The sequence below is a fragment of the Triticum aestivum genome, chromosome 7B (genome assembly GCF_018294505.1).
Source record: "Triticum aestivum cultivar Chinese Spring chromosome 7B, IWGSC CS RefSeq v2.1, whole genome shotgun sequence".
NCBI lineage: Eukaryota > Viridiplantae > Streptophyta > Magnoliopsida > Poales > Poaceae > Triticum > Triticum aestivum.
The window spans coordinates 13,893,322-13,913,004 of record NC_057813.1 but is presented as its reverse complement, the minus strand read 5'-3'; the positions used below and the strand labels follow the sequence as shown (position 1 = coordinate 13,913,004).

The 19,683-nt window shown below is 41.2% G+C and overlaps 1 long non-coding RNA gene across 1 annotated transcript; it reads left to right on the top strand.

Annotated features, from left to right (window-relative positions):
* The first annotated feature begins 801 nt into the window (after positions 1 to 801).
* LOC123162190 (uncharacterized) lies at positions 802 to 3,434 on the top strand. Its single transcript, XR_006481080.1, has 5 exons — positions 802 to 1,093; positions 1,189 to 1,257; positions 1,351 to 1,568; positions 1,863 to 2,019; positions 3,096 to 3,434. It is a non-coding gene; the product is annotated as an uncharacterized lncRNA (long non-coding RNA).
* Positions 3,435 to 19,683: the final 16,249 nt, after the last annotated feature.

Genomic DNA, 19,683 nt, shown 5'->3' with positions numbered 1-19,683 from the left:
GTCACGATGTTTAGTTTATGTCTGACCATACTGTGAACACATAATAGCATTGAGTAGCGGGGTGAGGTGGTGGGCGCAGTCGCAGGCGCATGGCAGAGAGGGGCAGAGATGGGATTGGATGTGATGGCTGATAATGCTGATGTAGTTGCTGTCCATTTTGAGATGAAGAAGCGTTGTTAATGTCATTTTATAAAATATAGAAAATTTGGATATATCAGTTAAAATAAAAAAATAGGATGATGCTGAGTACAAAAAAATTTAGCGGGGAATCTTTATGGAGTCCTCTATTCTTCTTGTATCCCCCAACTCTACCCATGCAACACGCTGGACATTCATGTCTATCCCCTCTGGAGGCTACAAGGAGTAAGAGAGAGTGAGATGAAGGGTGAGCGGAGGAAGGGAGACTAGTAGGGGCGGGGCGGAGGATTGGTGCATGCATCTAGTAACGGATTTAGTCCCGTTACTTTTTTTGCCATGGGATATTACTAGGAGGGGGGCGTGATTAGTTGGTTTCGCCCAAGGAGCGTGCATAGAATTAGCGCTTTTGCGCTCAGGCGCAGTTTAGCGCCACCGTAATAACCCAGGATGAAGAATAATTTATTTCTCATCCCAGTCCTTCGATCGAGCAAGTCGTAACATTATTGGTCGGATCGCTTTTCCGTCACTATCAAACCTTTTCCCCTTGCGCGACTGTAGTTTTTCACCCCTCCGACAGGGTAATTTTACATTTGTGCTTGCCACGTCATTTTACAATACTTTTTTATAGGAAACAGACGCGATCTCTCCAGGAGAAACGATACGGTTAGCTGATCGTGGGACTAGCCAGCCCACCTCCCTATTCACGCGATGCGAGCCGTTCGAGATTCGACGGCGAATACTTCCGTGGTGAGCGGCGGCTGGTGGGTTCGAGCGTGCGGTGGTCGACGGGCAGGCGGGTTGCGTGTTGAGCCGAGCGGCGCCTGGTGCGGTGGCCGACGGGCAGGCGGGCTACGTGGCGAGCGTGGCAGCTTCCCTTGCTCGCAGTGACAACATTCTCGCCGGGTTTGGCTTTGATTTGGTTGGATGTGTGCAGGTGAGAATCACACGGATGGAGGTGAGCAGCCCCGATCCTAATCCTTTTAGTTTCAGTCAATTTTCACTTCGTTTTGTTGTGCCGTGTTCTTCCCGAATTACTAATTTGGTTTTCAGTTTTTGTGGAGGCTGCTGGCCGGAGAGATCACAAGACTGTACGCCCGAAGAGATAATCTGAATTTTACCGTATATGCTTCTACGTGTTTGTATTTGTGCATTTAACACTAATTATTTTTTCTAAGGAAAACTCTCTGATTATTGTTTGGTTTCTATCTTCAGGTAGTTTTTTTTTTTTGGAAAAGGAGGAATACCCCCGGCCTCTACAATCTCCAAGTAGTTTGGGCGAATGTCTTTTTAGACTGGGAATTTTCTACCTGCTGCCTGTTCCAGTCCATCCGTCCATGCTGTGATGGAGCAGCTTGTGTAGATTTTTTGTGCTACATGATTAGAAGCATCAACTGCTACGTAATGTTAAGATTTTGTCAGCTAGTACTAAGGTGATGTAGGGATAATATTTGGTTTGTTGTTTAAAGTGTTCAAGTTTGATGTTTTCTGGCTCCATGAACATTTGCAGTTTTGTTTCAGTCCGCTAGGCCTAGGGGAAATCATTCAACTTTTTACATGATTCAGAATTAATTAAAAACATTTGTTTAGATGGATTTGCAATTTAGGCTGGATGATTCAATAAATGCGCCTATGAGGAATTTATATGAGTTAACTTTTCTACGGATTTAGTATATGTTTTTCTTAGGACCACCCCTAATTTTTGCACTACGGTGGGTTGGCAGCAGGGCAGAGCAGTCTTGTAGCGTCGTCGGTGTTCCTCTCCTCGGCCTCAGGTTATGGTGTCCGTTGGCATGCTTCTTGATGCGGTCTGTATCTCCTCCCACCACGACGGTCGGCAACCATGTCTTCACCGACGGAGCCCCTCTCCATCGATTTACATAGGTGTGTGGCAATTTATTTTCCCATGGCGAGTACATACTTTTACTACGGAATTTAGTTATCTGAATTTAGATATATTAAGTGCCCATATTTAGATGTGAATCGTTGTGCTTCTGATTCTGATCTCGGCCCCAAATTTGTCTGTTTTGGACATATCTATGCTACAGGCTTAATGCTTGTTTTGAGCCGTACGGCGTACGGTGCCGCCCAGTTACCTAGCTCTGTCCATATACGACCGCCAGTGATTTCCATCTATCCCAGATTATCCTTCTCTCGGTTCCTAACCTATGTAATAATCATGCGTATTTGTTGAAGCTTGCTGGCACAACCTATTCACATATGTACTGTAGCGGTTCAAGCAAAAGTTATCTCCACGGGTGTGGAAAGGACCTTCACTATGCAGTAGCAATGCGTGGTTTTCTTCATGATTGTTGCTAGTACATGAATGAAATAAACATCTGCTTGTCAATAAAAACTTGATAATTGTCGGGTGCAATTAATGTCAACCAGAAAATGTATCATAATCTTCCAGGCTTTGTATTCAGAAATAATTGCATGATTGCCTAAAAATCAGTAAATATGAAAAGGAAAAGTGGTTAAAGTGGGAAGCTCCCTCCTTCAACTTTACATTTTTAGGTAGAAGTGTGTCCTAGAAACTGGGTGTGTGTGCCTATGCCTACCATTTGCACGACATGAGACTTCCCACAATCAGTTAATATGGCCATCCGCCTGTCTATAAGAATATATGCTGCCAGCACTTCTGTTTTTTGTGGTCCTCCGAAGTTGCTTCCTTGGAACATCGAGCTGTTATTATTTTTGATGTTGCATTTTTTTGTTGTGGATGACAGTACTCCCTGTTTCTTACAAGCTGAATCTCATCTTCTCTGTCCATTTGAATTTTTATATTGAACATTCACATTGTCCCTGAACGTCCCAACTATACTAAGGAAAAAAAAGTAAAACTGTAGCATTTTTTTTCCTGTATAACTTGTTTAATTATTTCATCTTGATTTGTTTCTTTCAATATCATATAAGTTGATTCTCCCAGTGTATTGACAACGTGACGTCGTGTTGAACAGAAGGGTTCAGAATGGAAACTAAGGTTCTTCAAGTACGGGCATGGGTTTCATGTAAGCAATGGGTCTTCGGTGTTACCTTTTATAAATCATGAAAGGTGACTTCAGTATTTTGGGCATGTAGCAGAGTCTCCAATCAAAATCTACAAGCAGTGACCAAGGCGAGGTGTAGAACGGGACTATGAGTGCTTGGTCGAGCATCTGTTGCCATCGTCGAAAATGAAGAACTCGATGGTTAATACAATCCATATTATAAATTATCTTGCGTGCATATGCGATTTTTCTGAGATATTGCCTCCATTAATTATGTTTTAGTGAAGGAATTTATCTTGTGATAAACTTGGAGGGTGAAGACTATGGTTGTCCTTGGAATTAAGACACCGTGAGATGAATGTTTCTACAGTACTCATCCTAACTCAACTATTTAATTTATCCTTTATCCTCTGGTAAGGTAGAATCTTGAGATCAGTATGAGCTAGTCAGCCACCAAGGAGGCTGACGATATGGCATTCAGGATCGTTTGGAAATAATGTAACAAAATAGTTTGGAATATGCTGTGTAATTTAATATATTTGGCAACCGTTTCACGATTTAACTCCCATTAGTAGAAAATGGGGCAATGGTCCAGGCAGGGCCAGCCCATTAGTCCCGGTTCAGTCCAGAACCGGGACCAATGGGGACACTGGACCCGGTTCGTGAGCCCCGGTGGCCGGCCGGGCCACGTGGGCCATTGGTCCCGGTTCGTCTGGACCTTTTGGTCCCGGTTGATGGCACGAACCGGGATCAATGGGCCTCGCTCCTGACCCACCACTATTGGTCCGGTTGGAGGCATGAACCGGGACCAAAGCCTGCCCATTAGTCCCGGTTCATACCACCAACCGGGACTAAAGGGTTGGTCCTCTTGTGGCCAGAGTTTAGTCCCACCTTGCCAACCGAAGGGGGTTCACACCGGTTTATAAGCCCCTCCCTCTCTGCCGTGTTGAGCTCCTCTTAAAATGAAAATAGATGCCCTTATACAGGGAATTTGACCTAAATTCATACTGAATTTCTCTGAAGTTAGTAGAAATTTATTATGAATTTAGGTCGAATTTTCTATATAAGCGCATCTATTCTCATTTTTTTAGTAAAGTTAATCACACCTATTTTTTCTTCTATTTATTTCTGAGTAGTTTTTTATATAGTTTTTTTCTTTTCTGCTATATTTATTTTTTCTTTTTATTTCTGAGTTGTAATAAGTCATTAAAAATAAGCATCTATGCTCATTTTTTTAGTAAAGTTAATCACAACTATTTTTTCTTCTATTTATTTCTGAGTAGTTTTTTATATAGTTTTTTTTCTTTTCTGCTATATTTATTTTTTTCTTTTTATTTCTGAGTTGTAATAAGTCATTAAAATAAGCATCTATGCTCATTTTTTTAGTAAAGTTAATCACAAGTATTTTTTCTTCTATTTATTTTTGAGTAGTTTTTTATATAGTTTTTTTCTTTTCTGCTACATTTATTTTTTTCTTTTTATTTTTGAGTAGTAAAAAGTCATTAAAAATAAAAAAGAGGCGCAATGCTCGTTAATTTATTTCAAGCCTTTCGGAATAGTGTCAACTGCACTGCACGTAGCTCTGTGCAGTCTACCCTATTCCTCAAGGCTTGAAGCTAACCAACGTGCAGGTGAGCATTGAGCCTCTTCTTCATCGTCTCTGCACTCAGGGCTTATAAACAGCTGCGAGTGCCTCTCGCTTGGCGAGGTGGGACTAAAAAAACAGCTGCAGAAAGAATCAACTAAAAATCAGCTGCAGAAAATAAAAAAGTAATTAGACAGGTCCATTGGTACCGGTTGGTGGCTCCAACCGGGACCAATGCCCCTCTTTAGTTCCGGTTGGTGGCTCAAACCGGGACCAATGCCCCTCTTTAGTCCCGGTTGGTGGCACCAACCAGGACCAAAGGTCTTTGTTTCCCGCCCTTTGGGCTGCTGAAAAGAGGCCTTTGGTCCCGGTTGGTGCCACCAACCGGGACAAAAGAGGGCATTGGTCCCGGTTTGAGCCACCAACCGGGACCAAAGCCTTTGCTATATAAGTAGCACTTAGGAAAATTTCAGAACCGCATCCCCACTTTGATCTCTCCCTCCTCCTCTCCCGACGCTGCGCGCCGTCCCCTGCCGCCACCTCGCCGTCGCTGACCCGCCCCGACGCCGTCGCCGCCCCGCGCCGCACCTCGCCGTCGCCATCGCCGTCGCCGTGAGCAACTTTTTATGATTTTCTTAGATTTTTTTGTAGTTCATAGATTTTTTTGTTAGATTAGATGTGTAGTAATTTAGATATGTAGTTCATAGTATGTTAATTTAGGTTGTGTAATTAATTTATTCATATTGTGTTAGATTTTTTTTAGATTTTTTTTGTAGTTCATAGATTTTTTTGTTAAATTAGATGTGTAGTAATTTAGATATGTAGTTCATAGTATGTTAATTTAGATTGTGTAATTAATTTGTTCATATTGTGTTAGATTTTTTTGTACTTCATAGATTTTTTTGTTAAATTAGATGTGTAGTAATTTAGATATGTAGTTCATAGTATGTTAATTTAGATTGTGTAATTAATTTGTTCATATTGTGTTAGATTTTTTTAAAATTTTTTTGTTGTTCATAGATTTTTTTGTTAAATTAGATGTGTAGTAATTTAGATATGTAGTTCATAGTATGTTAATTTAGATTGTGTAATTAATTTGTTCATATTGTGTTAGATTTTTTTTCTGTTAATAGATTTTTTTTGATGATATTATTGATGAATATGCATGTTTGGTGATATTATTGTTAATAGATATTTTTGATGATATTTAGATTGTGTAATTAATTTTGTTCATAGAATTTTAATGATTTTTTTGTTCATAGTATTTAGAAAAAGGAAAAAAAATAAGAAGAGAAAGTGTTTAATATAATTAGTTAGAAAAATACTAGTTTATTTTTAGTAAGTACTATTTTATTTTATTTATAGTAAGTGCTTCATATATAGTTGAACTAGCTAGTTGATTTAATAAACTAATTTATTTTGCTATATATAGAAGTAGTTTGTTTTTTGTAAGTATTACTTTATTTATTTATAGTAAGTGCTTAGTAGTTGAACTAGATAGTTGATTTAATTAATAAAACTACTTTATTTAACTATATATAGAAGTAGTTCCCGCATCGACGTCGGCGATGCCTATCCCGCATCTTCGTCGTCGTCGACTCGGCTCCGCCGGGCTGGTATTGGGAGGTGCTACCTTCCGGGGGACGTAGGTTGATGAGGAGGCAGTCCGTTGTTGACCCGATCCTTATTTGGTGGCGGTCACATGGGCCAGTGACGGTGCTGAGGCCTTCGGACACCGCGGAGGTGGTACATCACCGTGTCAGCGAGGAGGACGAGCACGTCCGTCGCTACATGGTTGCATTGGAGGGCAGGTTCGACAATACCTGGAAGGTTCTTCAGGGATCTTACTGGAGCTATGATCCTATGATGGTTCCTCATCTTTGCGTGTCCACCGCCCGCGAAGATACCCGTCGGGCGCTACGGTTCTAGTTGTATTAGTGATGCTATATTAGTGATAATATTCGACGATGTACGGACACCAAGAGATGATGTACTTTTGCTTATAATTATTGAATGCATGCTAATTTGAATACTACTTTGTTTTATGATTTGATTTTGCTTATTATATGATTTGATTTTGCTTATTGAATGCTCATATTGGATAAGTTCTCCTTCATTACCGTGTGCTAGACAATTTGGTGTAATAATGCACTCGGGAATGAAAGGAGGAGCTACGTACATCACCGATAGTCAACCCGTGATTAATATTTGAATTATGAACATAGGCCAGAAATGTCGTACTCGGACGACGAAAATCGCCCGGTGGATTGCGACTGGTGCCATGATGACCAAGGTATGTGCGACAGGTTCATTGAGCTGGACGAAGATCAGCGCTTCAGCATTAAGCTCGAGGAGACCTTCGATGTTCATATGGTACGCAACGACGACAATAGTTTTTTTCGTAATTAAGCACGACTTCAACTATTTTAACGTGTATTTTTTATCTTTTCCAATTCGACTAGCTTATCCCATGCTTTGCAAGATGCTATGTCTTGGAGATGATGAGTTTTGAAGACCATGAAAGTATGGAAACCAAAAAAATTATCCTAAGTACCCATCATGGTGTGGATTTTCAAGTAAAGATGTACAATGCTCAGAGTGTAACCCATTTTGGTTGCAAAAATTGGGAAGCACTTTGCAAGATGTATGGTTTTGATGAGGGTATGCTTGTCACCATGGATCTTGGTGATCCTACAATCGAGCAAGAGAGACCTTCGATTTGCGTCCTTGTGGATACACCTCCAATTCTTCCCCCATGTGAGCTTAACATAGCTATTAAGTAATTTATATTGTTAGAACCTACTACACCAAAGGCTCCGAATTAACTTATCAGGAGAAAAATCATCTGGTCGCATTTTGTATTGATCTTGAGAATTACAATATCTACAATCAAACTCCTCAACATTATGGTCAATACGTGCCACTAGTGCACGTGCTGAACTACGGTAACTACCATGGAGATACCCTGGTAAGATTTTTTACTATTACGACATCCATGCATCTTTTTGCACACTTCTAAACTAGTACATCATTGCTAACTACGAAGTTATTACTATGTTTTTCAACAGATAATCCCGAATGATTGTGTGCCTCATCTGATGTATGCGCACGGTACCCTTCATGTTTTGAACATACAACCAAGTCTTCCTACGAATCACAACTGTCCATACCGGGTTTCTAAAAGAAGTGGAGACATCACAATCAAAGAATAGAAAAAATGTATGGACAGTCGTAAGGAGCTTCTTGGAAGCAAAAAGCAGCGAAGGGCAAGAATTGGAGACAAGATGATCACCATTCTTCATAATGGAGAGTCAGGGTCTATATTGTTTTATGCTATTTTACCTTAAGCGTGTTTAGGTCCTACCTGATACTAATGATCATGTGCTAAGAACAATTATGTAGGGTTGGGTTCGATGACTATGAGGATGATGATCGTATGACTTATTATTAATAACGAGTAGAAGTTGTATGATGATGCATGATTAGTAGGACTTATTATTATATATGATGATGTATGATGCGAGCATGCATGAGTTATTATATCAGCGGATGAAATAAACATATATAGTAGCAGCGTTGGTAAACCAAGGACGAAGATATAAGAGAGGACACTTCTCTCTATTAGCTAGCTAATAACAACCTAAAAATAACCCCCCAAACCCCTAAAGCAGCCACTTTTCTAAAAAAAACATGGACTTTTGGTCCCGGTTGGTGCCACCAACCGGGACCAAAGGCCCCCCTGACTGGGCTCAGCGCACAGGCCACATGGAGGCACATTGGTCCCGGTTCGTGTTTGAACCGGGACTAATGGGTAGAGGTATTAGTAACGACCCATTAGTACCAGTTCATGAACCGGGACTAAAGGCCCTTACGAACTAGGACTAATAGGTGTTTTCCTACTAGTGATCCTACACTGACATTGCATTCAATTGGTGGACCGTGCGTTGATATACTCTTGTTTTCGTCTCATCCTAAATTTCCTATGTCGGCTGCCAAATTCCTACGGCTCTCAACTGAATTAGTAGAATATGTTTCTCGTTTGCATTTGATTCCAAATTTTGTACTCCCTTCATTTCAAAATAAATGTCTTGAGTTTAGTACAAATTTGTACTATAGCTAGTACAAAGTTGAGACACTTATTTTGAGACGTATGGAGTAGTAGCTAAGGAATGACTGCAAGATTCCCTTTTTCCAAAAAAAAGACTGATTATAGAGAGACATCTGCAGTAGAGCACGTTAAAAAGTTTGATCCATGTGTCAGCCAAACAAAAGTCGATGCAGTAGAGCTCATCCATGCAGTAGAGCCAATGTACTACACGGTGGTAATTTACCTAATCTTTGGCCGTAAATTTACGGGCATGCATGGTGGGTGCGTGCATGTCTCTCATGTCGGTCGCTTCCACACCGTAAGATTACGTTGCATGCAAAGATTATTACATCGATGCTCCATGGATGGAAGCGTGCGGACTGATTTGCATGGCGCACTGGCTATATAGGGTCGTGCTATTCGTCACCCTGGGAGAGGAATTCTTATTCCTCACCCCAGTCCAATCTATGCACCCACGACCAGCAATACCAACTGTAAGAAACACAATGCTTGAGGTAAAATTACTGCATGGACAAGGAACCAACCCACCAAATCAATGGTAAACTCACAGGGTAATTTTACGATGTGCTGTGCATGCATGGAAGTCGAGGTAATTTTACAATGAGCATGGGAGTCTGTTGTGTCCTGCATGAGAGGAACAAATCTGATGCGTCAAAAACGCCCTTTAGAAAACAAATGGCTTAGCTGAAAATTTAAAGCGAGATATTCCTGATTTTTTGATTCCGATAAGGTTGTGTCCATGTATTGTAGGTATTTTCCATTAGATCTATTATTATCCCTATATATACTATTGGACTGAGTACACCAGGGCTCTGCCAAAATTGAAATGCGGTAATTGACGCAAGTAACATGGACCACTAACGCTTTTCTGTACAAGGCATTTTTGGTTATCGTAAGAAACATGGTCCACTAATTATTTTGTACACCGGCATGTTTTGGTGTCTGCCACTTAGCACTCAGTAACAAGCATCGAAAAAAATTCAGAAATCACTATTACAAAATTCAATACTGCTGATCTTGATCTTCAAAAAGCTATTTGCAGGTGGCCAGAGATCTCCCATCCGTGTCATCTGTTCAACAATCTCTCCAGCGACTGAAACATTCTTATCCAAGGGCTTGAAGTAACCTGGTGTCCTACTAATAGTTCTTAGAGCCTTTAGGTTCACTTTTCTTCTCATCAAAACCTGAATTTTACTACTCCCCCAAATCCATATTAATTTTCGTTGATTTAGTACAACTTGGTACTAAATCGGCGAGAATTATTATGGATAGGAGGGAGTCCTCTCTATTCCTGAATAAATTAAGCATCCAACCAACTGAATAATCAAAATAATGTTACTCATGTAGTCAGCTGAAGAGAGAATAGTAGGTTGCCTTCATACACTAGAAATATAGTGGCAATGCGGCAAGCTAAGCAAATGCCTACTCCTAGGCTTATAAATAAGTCTGCCTTTTTCGGACTTAAATCCTTAACTGTGTGTCAAAATGCTTGATCTGGCACCTCATAGTATACATGTAGATCAAGCAAAAAATAAAGCAATGCCACGGACACATATTACTGTTGGGGAACGTAGTAATTTCAAAAAAATTCCTACGCACACGCAAGATCATGGTGATGCATAGCAACGAGAGGGGAGAGTGTGTCCACGTACCCTCGTAGACCGAAAGCGGAAGCGTTAGAACAACGCGGTTGATGTAGTCGTACGTCTTCACGGCCCGACCGATCAAGCACCGAAACTACGGCACCTTCGAGTTCTAGCACACATTCAGCTCGATGACGTCCCTCAAACTCCGATCCAGCCGAGTGTCGAGGGAGAGTTCCGTCAGCACAACGGCGTGGTGACGATCTTGATGTTCTACCGTCGCAGGGCTTCTCCTAAGCACCGCTACAATATTATCGAGGAGGACTATGGTGGAGGGGGGCACCACACACGGCTAAGAGATCAAGAGATCTATTGTTGTTGTTGTGCCTAGAGGTGCCCCCCTGCCCCCGTATATAAAGGAGCCAGGGGGAGGGGTTCGGCCGGCCAGGAGGGGCGCGCCAGGAGGAGTCCTCCTCCCACCGGGGGTAGGACTCCCCCCTTCCTTGTTGGAGTAGGAGAGAAATAAAGAGGGGAAGAGGAGGAAGGAAAAGGGGGCTGCACCCCTTGCCCAATTCGGACTAGGGGGGGCTGCGCGCCTCCTTCCTTTCGGCCTCTCTCCTCTATTCCTGTATGGCCAAATAAGGCCCATATACTCCCCGGCGAATTCCCGTAACTCTCCGGTACTCCGGAAAATACCTGAATCACTCGAAACCTTTCTGAAGTCCGAATATAGTAGTCCAATATATTGATCTTTACGTCTCGACCATTTCGAGACTCCTCGTCATGTCCCCGATCTCATCCGGGACACCGAAATCCTTCGGTACATCAAAAATCATAAACTCATAATATAACTGTCATCGAAACCTTAAGCGTGCGGACCCTACAGGTTCGAGAACAATGTAGACATGACCGAGACACGTCTCCGGTCAATAACCAACAGCGGAACCTGGATGCTCATATTGGCTCCCACATATTCTACGAATATCTTTATCGGTCAAACCGCATAACAACATATGTTGTCCCATTTGTCATCGGTATGTTACTTGCCCGAGATTCGATCGTCGGTATCTCAATACCTAGTTCAATCTTGTTACCGGCAAGTTTCTTTACTTGTTCCGTAATACATCATCTCGCAACTAACTCATTAGTTGCAATGCTTGCAAGGCTTAAGTGATGTGTATTACCGAGAGGGCCCAGAGATACCTCTCCGACAATCGGAGTGACAAATCCTAATCTTGAAATACGCCAACCCAACATGTACCTTCGGAGACACCTGTAGAGCACCTTTATAATCACCCAGTTACGTTGTGACGTTTGGTAGCACACAACGTGTTCCTCCGGTAAACGGGAGTTGCATAATCTTATAGTCACAGGAACATGTATAAGTCATGAAGAAAGCAATAGCAACATACTATACGATCAAGTGCTAAGCTAACGGAATGAGTCAAGTCAATCACATCATTCTCCTAATGATGTGATCCCGTTAATCAAATGACAACTCATGTCTATGGCTAGGAAACATAACCATCTTTGATTAACGAGCTAGTCAAGTAGAGGCATACTAGTGACAATCTGTTTGTCTATGTATTCACACATATATTATGTTTCCGGTTAATACAATTCTAGCATGAATAATAAACATTTATCATGATATAAGGAAATAAATAATAACTTTATTATTGCCTCTAGGGCATATTTCCTTCAGTCTCCCACTTGCACTAGAGTCAATAATCTAGTTCACATCACCATGTGATTTAACACCAATATTCACATTTGTATGTGATTAATACCCATAGTTCACATCGTTATGTGATCAACACCCAAAGGGTTTACTAGAGTCAATAATCTAGTTCACATCGCTATGTGATTAACACCCAAAGAGTACTAAGGTATGATCATGTTTTGCTCGTGAGAGAAGTTTAGTCAACGGGTCTGTCACATTCAGAGCCGTATGTATTTTGCAAATATTCTATGTCTACAATGCTCTGCACGGAGCTACTCTAGCTAATCGCTCCCACTTTCAATATGTATCTAGATTGAGACTTAGAGTCATCTGGATTGGTGTAAAAGCTTGCATCGATGTAACTTTTTACGACGAACTCTTTTATCACCTCCATAATCGAGAAACATCTCCTTAGTCCTCACTAAGGATATTCTTGACCGCTGTCCAGTGATTTACTCTTAGATCAAAATTGTATTCCTTTGCCAAACTTAGAGCAAGGTATACAATAGGTCTGGTACACAGCATAGCATACTTTATAGAACCTATGACTGAGGCATAGGGAATGACTTTTCATTCTCTTTCTATTTTCTGCCATGGTCGGGTTTTGAGTCTTACTCAAGTTCACACCTTTGCATCAGAAACAAGAACACTTCAAAATCTTCTGGTTGCACCTTTGACTGTTCCATTTTGAACTACTTCAAAATCTTGTCAAGGTATGTACTAATTGAAAATCTTATCAAGGTCTTGATGCTCAATATGTAAGCAGCTTTAGCGAGGTCTTTCTTTGAAAAACTCCTTTCAAACACTCCTTTATGCTTTCCAGAAAATTCTACATCATTTCCAATTAATAATATGTCATTCACATATACTTATCAGAAAGGCTGTAGTGCTCCCACTCACTTTCTTGTAAATACAAGCCTTTCCAAATGTCTGTATAAAACCATATGCTTTGATCAACTCATCAAAGCGTATATTCCAACTCTGAGATGCTTGCACCAGTCCATTGATGGATCGCTGGAGCTTGCACATTTTGTTAGCACCTTTAGGATTAACAAAACCTTCTGGTTGCATCATATACAACTCTTCTTTAAAAAATCCATTAAGGAATGCAGTTTTGACATCCATTTGCTAGATTTCATAAAATGTGGCAATTACTAACATGATTCAGACAGACTTAAGCATCGATACGAGCGAGAAAATCTCATCGTATTCAAAACCTTGAACTTGTCGAAAACCTTTCGCAACAAGTCGAGCTTAGTAGATAGTAACACTACTATCAATGTCCGTCTTCCTCTTGAAGATCCATTTATTTAACATGGCTTGCTGATCATCGAACAAGTCAATCAAAGTCCATACTTTGTTCTCATACATGGATCATATCTCAGATTTTATGGTCTCAAGCCATTTCGTGGAATCTGGGCTCATCATCGCTTCCTCATAGTTCGTAGGTTCATCATGGTCTAGTAACATGACTTCCAAAACATGATTATCATACCACTCTGGTGCGGATCTTACTCTGGAAGACCTACGAGGTTTGGTAGCAACTTGATCTGAAGTTTCATGATCATCATCATTTACTTCCTCACTAATTGGTGTAGGAATCAATGGAACTGATTTCTGTGATGAACTACTTTCCTATAAGGGAGAAGGTACAATTACCTCATCAAGTTCTACTTTCCTCCCACTCACTTCTTTCGAGAGAAACTTCTTCTCTAGAAAGGATCCATCTTAGTAACGAATAACTTGCCTTCGGATCTATGATAGAAGGTGTACCCAATAGTTACCTTTGGGTATTCTATGAAGACACACTTCTCTGATTTGGGTTCAAGCTTATCAGGTTGAAACTTTTTCACATAAGTATCGCAGCCCCAAAATTTAAGAAACGACAACTTTGGTTTCTTGCCAAACCACAATTAATAAGGCGTCGTCTCAACGGATTTTTGATTGTGCCCTATTAAACGTGAATGCAGCTATCTCTAATGCATAACCCCAAAACTATAGTGGTAAACCGATAAGAGACATCATATATCGCACCATATCTAGTAAAGTACGATTACAACGTTTGGACACACCATTACATTGTGGTGTTCCAAGTGTTATGAGTTGCGAAACTATTTCACATTGTTTCAAATGAAGACCAAACTCGTAACTCAAATATTCTTCTCTACGATCAGATCATAGAAACTTTATTTTCTTGTTACGATGATTTTTCCACTTCACTCTGAAATTCTTTGAACTTTTTAACTATTTCAGACTTATGTTTTATCAAGTAGATATACGCATATCTGCTCAAATCATCTATGAAGGTCAGAAAATAACGATACTTGCCACGAGCATCAACACTCATTGGATTGCATACATCAGTATGTATTTTTTCCAATAAGTCAGTAGCTCGTTCCATTGTTCCGAAGAACGCAGTTTTAGTCATCTTGCCCAAAAGGCACGGTTCGCAAGCATCAAATGATTCATAACCAAGTGATTCCAAAAATCCATCTTTATGGAGTTTCTTCATGCGCTTTACATCGATATGACCCAAACGGCAGTGCCACAAATAAGTTGCACTATCATTATTAACTTTGCATCTTTTGGCATCAATATTATGGATATGTGTATCACTACGATCGAGATCCAACAAACTATTTTCATTGGGTGTATGACCATTTGAAGGTTTTATTCATGTAAACAGAACAACAATTATTCTCTGATTTTAAATGAATAACCGTATTGCAATAAACATGATCAAATCATATTCATGCTCGACGCAAACGCCAAATAACATTTATTTAGGTTTAACACTAACCCCGAAAGTATAGGTAGTGTGCGATGATGATCATATCAATCTTGGAACTACTTCCAACACTCATCGTCACTTCCCCTTCAACTAGTCTCTGTTTATTCTGTGACTCCTGTTTCGAGTTACTAATCATAGCAACCGAACAAGTATCAAATACTCAGGGGCTACTATAAACACTAGTAAGGCACACATCAATAACCTGTATATCAAATATACCCTTATTCACTTTGCCATCCATCTTATCCACCAAATTTTCAGGGCATTTCTGCTTCCAGCGACCATTTCCTTTGCAGTGTAAGCACTCAGTTTCAGGCTTTGGTTCAGCTTTGGGCTTCTTCGTGGGAGTGACAACTTGCTTGTCATTCTACTTGAAGTTCCCCTTTCTTTCCCTTCGCCCTTTTCTTGAAACTAGTGATCTTGTCAACCGTCAACACTTGATGCTCTTAATCAGCTTACCATCTCTGGATGTCAAGGAGGAGAGCACGGTCGGGCCAGCAGGAGTCCTCCAGTTCTGTCCAGAAACACAAGGGGTATATGGCGATGTGGGATACTAGTGCGCCATCGAAGGCAAAGATTCATATGTGGCGTATGATTCGAAATGGACTGGCTGTGGGATCAGAACTTCATCGGCGACGAATCAAACCGGGTGTTTTTTGTGTTGCGTGCGGCAGAGAAGAAACTATCATTCATCGTTTTTGGGCATGTCAGCATTCCGCTTAGTTTTGGCAGGTATTGCGTTCAAAAAAAGGTATTGCGGTGCCAACCCCATCGTGTCAGATTGATACCCAGGGTGCTCTAGCTCAATGGCTACTGAGTTGGTTCTCCGGGGCGGCCGACGACGAGAAAGAAGCGATGATCCAGGCAACATATGCCTTATGGCTCTCTAGGAACGAGGCGAGGGACGGCGTCAGAATTCAGACTCCACATGCAATAATGGAGTCTGTTTGTGCACACATGACAGAATGGTCAATCTCTCACCAGCAACAGCCACGGGAGAGAGAGCCGAGGGATAACCAGAAGTGGGTTGTGCCGGAGGAGGGATGGTTTAAGCTTAACTGTGATGGAGTTGTGTCGAAGGTAGGTGACAAGGCGGGCGGGGGAGGTGTCCTCAGAGATCACAATGGAGCGTTTTTGGCGGGTGCATGTCATCATTTCCCGGGTATTACCGATCCTGAAGTAGCAGAAGTTTTGGCATGCAGGCGAGGTTTACAGGTAGCTGAGGAGCTAGGCGTCCAAAACATCCACGTCGAGCTGGATAGTGCACAAGCCGTTCACATGATCAACGAACAGGGCAGGAACTTCTCGGCAGTTGGACCTTGGATCCATGACATAAAACAAATGCTGGAGTCGAAGCAAAATGTGAAGGTTACGTGGGCTCGACGTTCTGCAAATGTCGTGGCTCATAAGTTGGCTAGAGTAGGAGTAGGAGACGAACTCTGTAGGGTTTGGTTGGGGGTCCCCCCAGACTGTATTTTGAGTGTAATCTCGGATGACATTCCGGGTTTTGCGAACTAATTAAATAAAGCGGCGGCTTTTACCCTAAAAAAACACTTGATGCTCTTTCTTGATTTCTACCTTCGTCGATTTCAACATCACGAAGAGCTCGGGAATCATTTTCGTCATCCCTTGCATACTATAGTTCATCACAAAGTTCTACTAACTTGGTGATGGTGACTACAGAACTCTGTCAATCACTATCTTATCTGGAAGATTAACTCCCACTTGATTCAAGCGATTGTAGTACCCAGACAATCTGAGCACATGCTCACTAGTTGAGCTATTCTCCTCCATCTTTTAGCTATAGAACTTGTTGGAGACTTCATATCTCTCAACTCGGGTATTTGCTTGAAATATTAACTTCAACTCCTGGAACATCTCATATGGTCCATGATGTTCAAAACATCTTTGAAGTCCCGATTCTAAGCCATTAAGCATGGTGCACTAAACTATCAAGTAGTCATCATATTGAGCTAGCCAAACGTTCATAACGTCTGCATATGCTCTTGTAGTAGGTCTGTCACCTAGCGGTGCATCAAGGATATAATTCTTCTGTGCAGCAACGAGGATAAACCTCAGATCACGGATCCAATCCACATCATTGCAACTAACATCTTACAACACAATTTTCTCTAGGAACATATCAAAATAAACATATGAAAGTAACAATGCAAGCTATTGATCTACAACATAATTTGCAAAATACTACCAGGACAAAGTTCATGATAAATTTAAGTTCAATTAACCATATTACTTAAGAACTCCTACTTAGACACCTCCGAGTTCTAGCACACGTTCAGCTCGATGACGTCCCTCGAACTCCGATCCAGCTGAGTGTCGAGGGAGAGTTCCGTCAGCACGACGGCGTGGTGACGATCTTGATGTTCTACCGTCGCAGGGCTTCGCCTAAGCACCGCTATAATATTATCAAGGAGGACTATGGTGGAGGGGGGCACCGCACACGGCTAAGAGATCAAGAGATCTATTGTTGTTGTTGTGCCTAGAGGTGCCCCCTGCCCCTGTATATAAAGGAGCTAGGGGGAGGGGTTCGGCCGGCCAGGAGGGGCGCCCCAGGAGGAGTCCTCCTCCCACCGGGAGTAGGACTCCCCCCTTCCTTGTTGGAGTAGGAGAGAAGGAAAGAGGGGGAGAGGAGGAAGGAAAAGGGGGCTGCACCCCTTGTCCAATTCGGACCAGAGGGGGGCTGCGCGCCTCCTTCCTTTCGGCCTCTCTCCTCTATTCCCGTATGTCCCAATAAGGCCCATATACTCCCCGGCGAATTCCCGTAACTCTCCGGTACTCCAAAAAATACCCGAATCACTCGAAACCTTTCTGAAGTCCGAATATAGTCATCCAATATATCAATCTTTACGTCTCGACCATTTCGAGACTCCTTGTCATGTCTCAGATCTCATCCGGGACTCTGAACTCCTTCGGTACATCAAAACTCATAAACTCATAATATAACTGTCATCGAAACCTTAAGCGTGCGGACCCTACGGGTTCGAGAACAATGTAGACATGACCGAGACACGTCTTCGGTCAATAACCAATAGCGGAACCTGGATGCTCATATTGGCTCCCACATATTCTATGAAGATCTTCATCAGTCAAACCGCATAACAACATACGTTGTTCCCTTTCTCATCGGTATGTTAATTGCCCGAGATTCGATCGTCGGTATCTCAATACCTAGCCAATCTCGTTACCAGCAAGTCTCTTTACTCATTCCGTAATACATCATCTCGCAACTAACTCATTAGTTGCAATGCTTGCAAGGCTTAAGTGATGTGTATTACCGAGAGGGCCCGGAGATACCTCTCCGACAATCGGAGTGACAAATCCTAATCTCGAAATACGCCAACCCAACATGTACCTTCGGAGACACCTGTAGAGCATCTTTATAATCACCCAGTTACGTTGTGACGTTTGGTAGCACACAAAGTGTTCCTCCGGTAAACGAGAGTTGCATAATCTCATAGTCACAGGAACATGTATAAGTCATGAAGAAAGCAATAGCAACATACTATACGATCAAGTGCTAAGCTAACGAAATGGGTCAAGTCAATCACATCATTCTCCTAATGACGTGATCCCGTTAATCAAATGACAACTCATGTCTATGGCTAGGGAACATAACCATTTTTGATTAACGAGCTAGTCAAGTAGAGGCATACTAGTGACAATCTGTTTGTCTATGTATTCACACATGTATTATGTTTCCGGTTAATACAATTCTAGCATGAATAATAAACATTTATCATGATATAAGGAAATAAATAATAACTTTATTATTGTCTCTAGGGCATATTTCCTTCAATTACATTCCTATTTCCAGCAGATAATTGTACAATTTCTGAAGAAAAAAACAGCTTTAATAGTTAGTACAAGAGTGTTGCTGCTACTAGAAGGCTAATTTTCTTAAATTTTCTGTAGGATTATTCCAGCTAAGATTGTGAGAAAAACAGCAACTTCGGACATAATTAAGAAATTTCTTAGAAGTAACACAAAAAAGGTGTATAGCAAAATGAGTAAATGATGGGAGAAGTATATTAAAAGAAATATATATAACCAAAAGGAGCACATAGAAAATGAGAAGCAAATGCCAAACAGAAAGAAGTATATTTCAAATAGCCAAATGTATCCCAGCTAGCAAACCACTGTTGGAAGGACCATATACTTATAACAACTCTAGTGTTGAGCTTAAACTAAAACATATGAACAAGGAAAAAAACAAAAACGTCAGAAAGCCTACTAGAAGAACGGTAATACTAACTAGCATTTCTATAACATTTTGAAACTATTTGGTGACAATTGGGAAAACTATAACTCAGTGGTTCTCACAAAAAATAAGATGTTGTATGTTGTCTTTTCCTTGTCAAGTGAAAAACCAATGTCCATCTGCTAATGCCACAAACAGATGTAGCTTTATTCTTCCTCTAATCCTGACTGAGATGTAAACCGAATTTCATGTTCATGGTGAGATGGAATGCACCAAATGTAGAGGGATTGGCTTTGTGCACCGGCATGTGGTGGCAATCTCATATGTGTTTGTTTAAGTACTTGTGTTAGGCCATCCCGAAAATTGTGTGCAAAAAAAGTTTTTTTTAAGGAATACACCATACTATAAGCTGTTGATCTTCAACTTCACAAGCCTATAGGACTGAAACATGGTGAAAACATCAGTACTACCATATCTCTACTACGATGCAGTACTAAACTGTCGTTGTAAGGACCTTGCATGTCTCACTTCCCACTTGAAATCATGGAC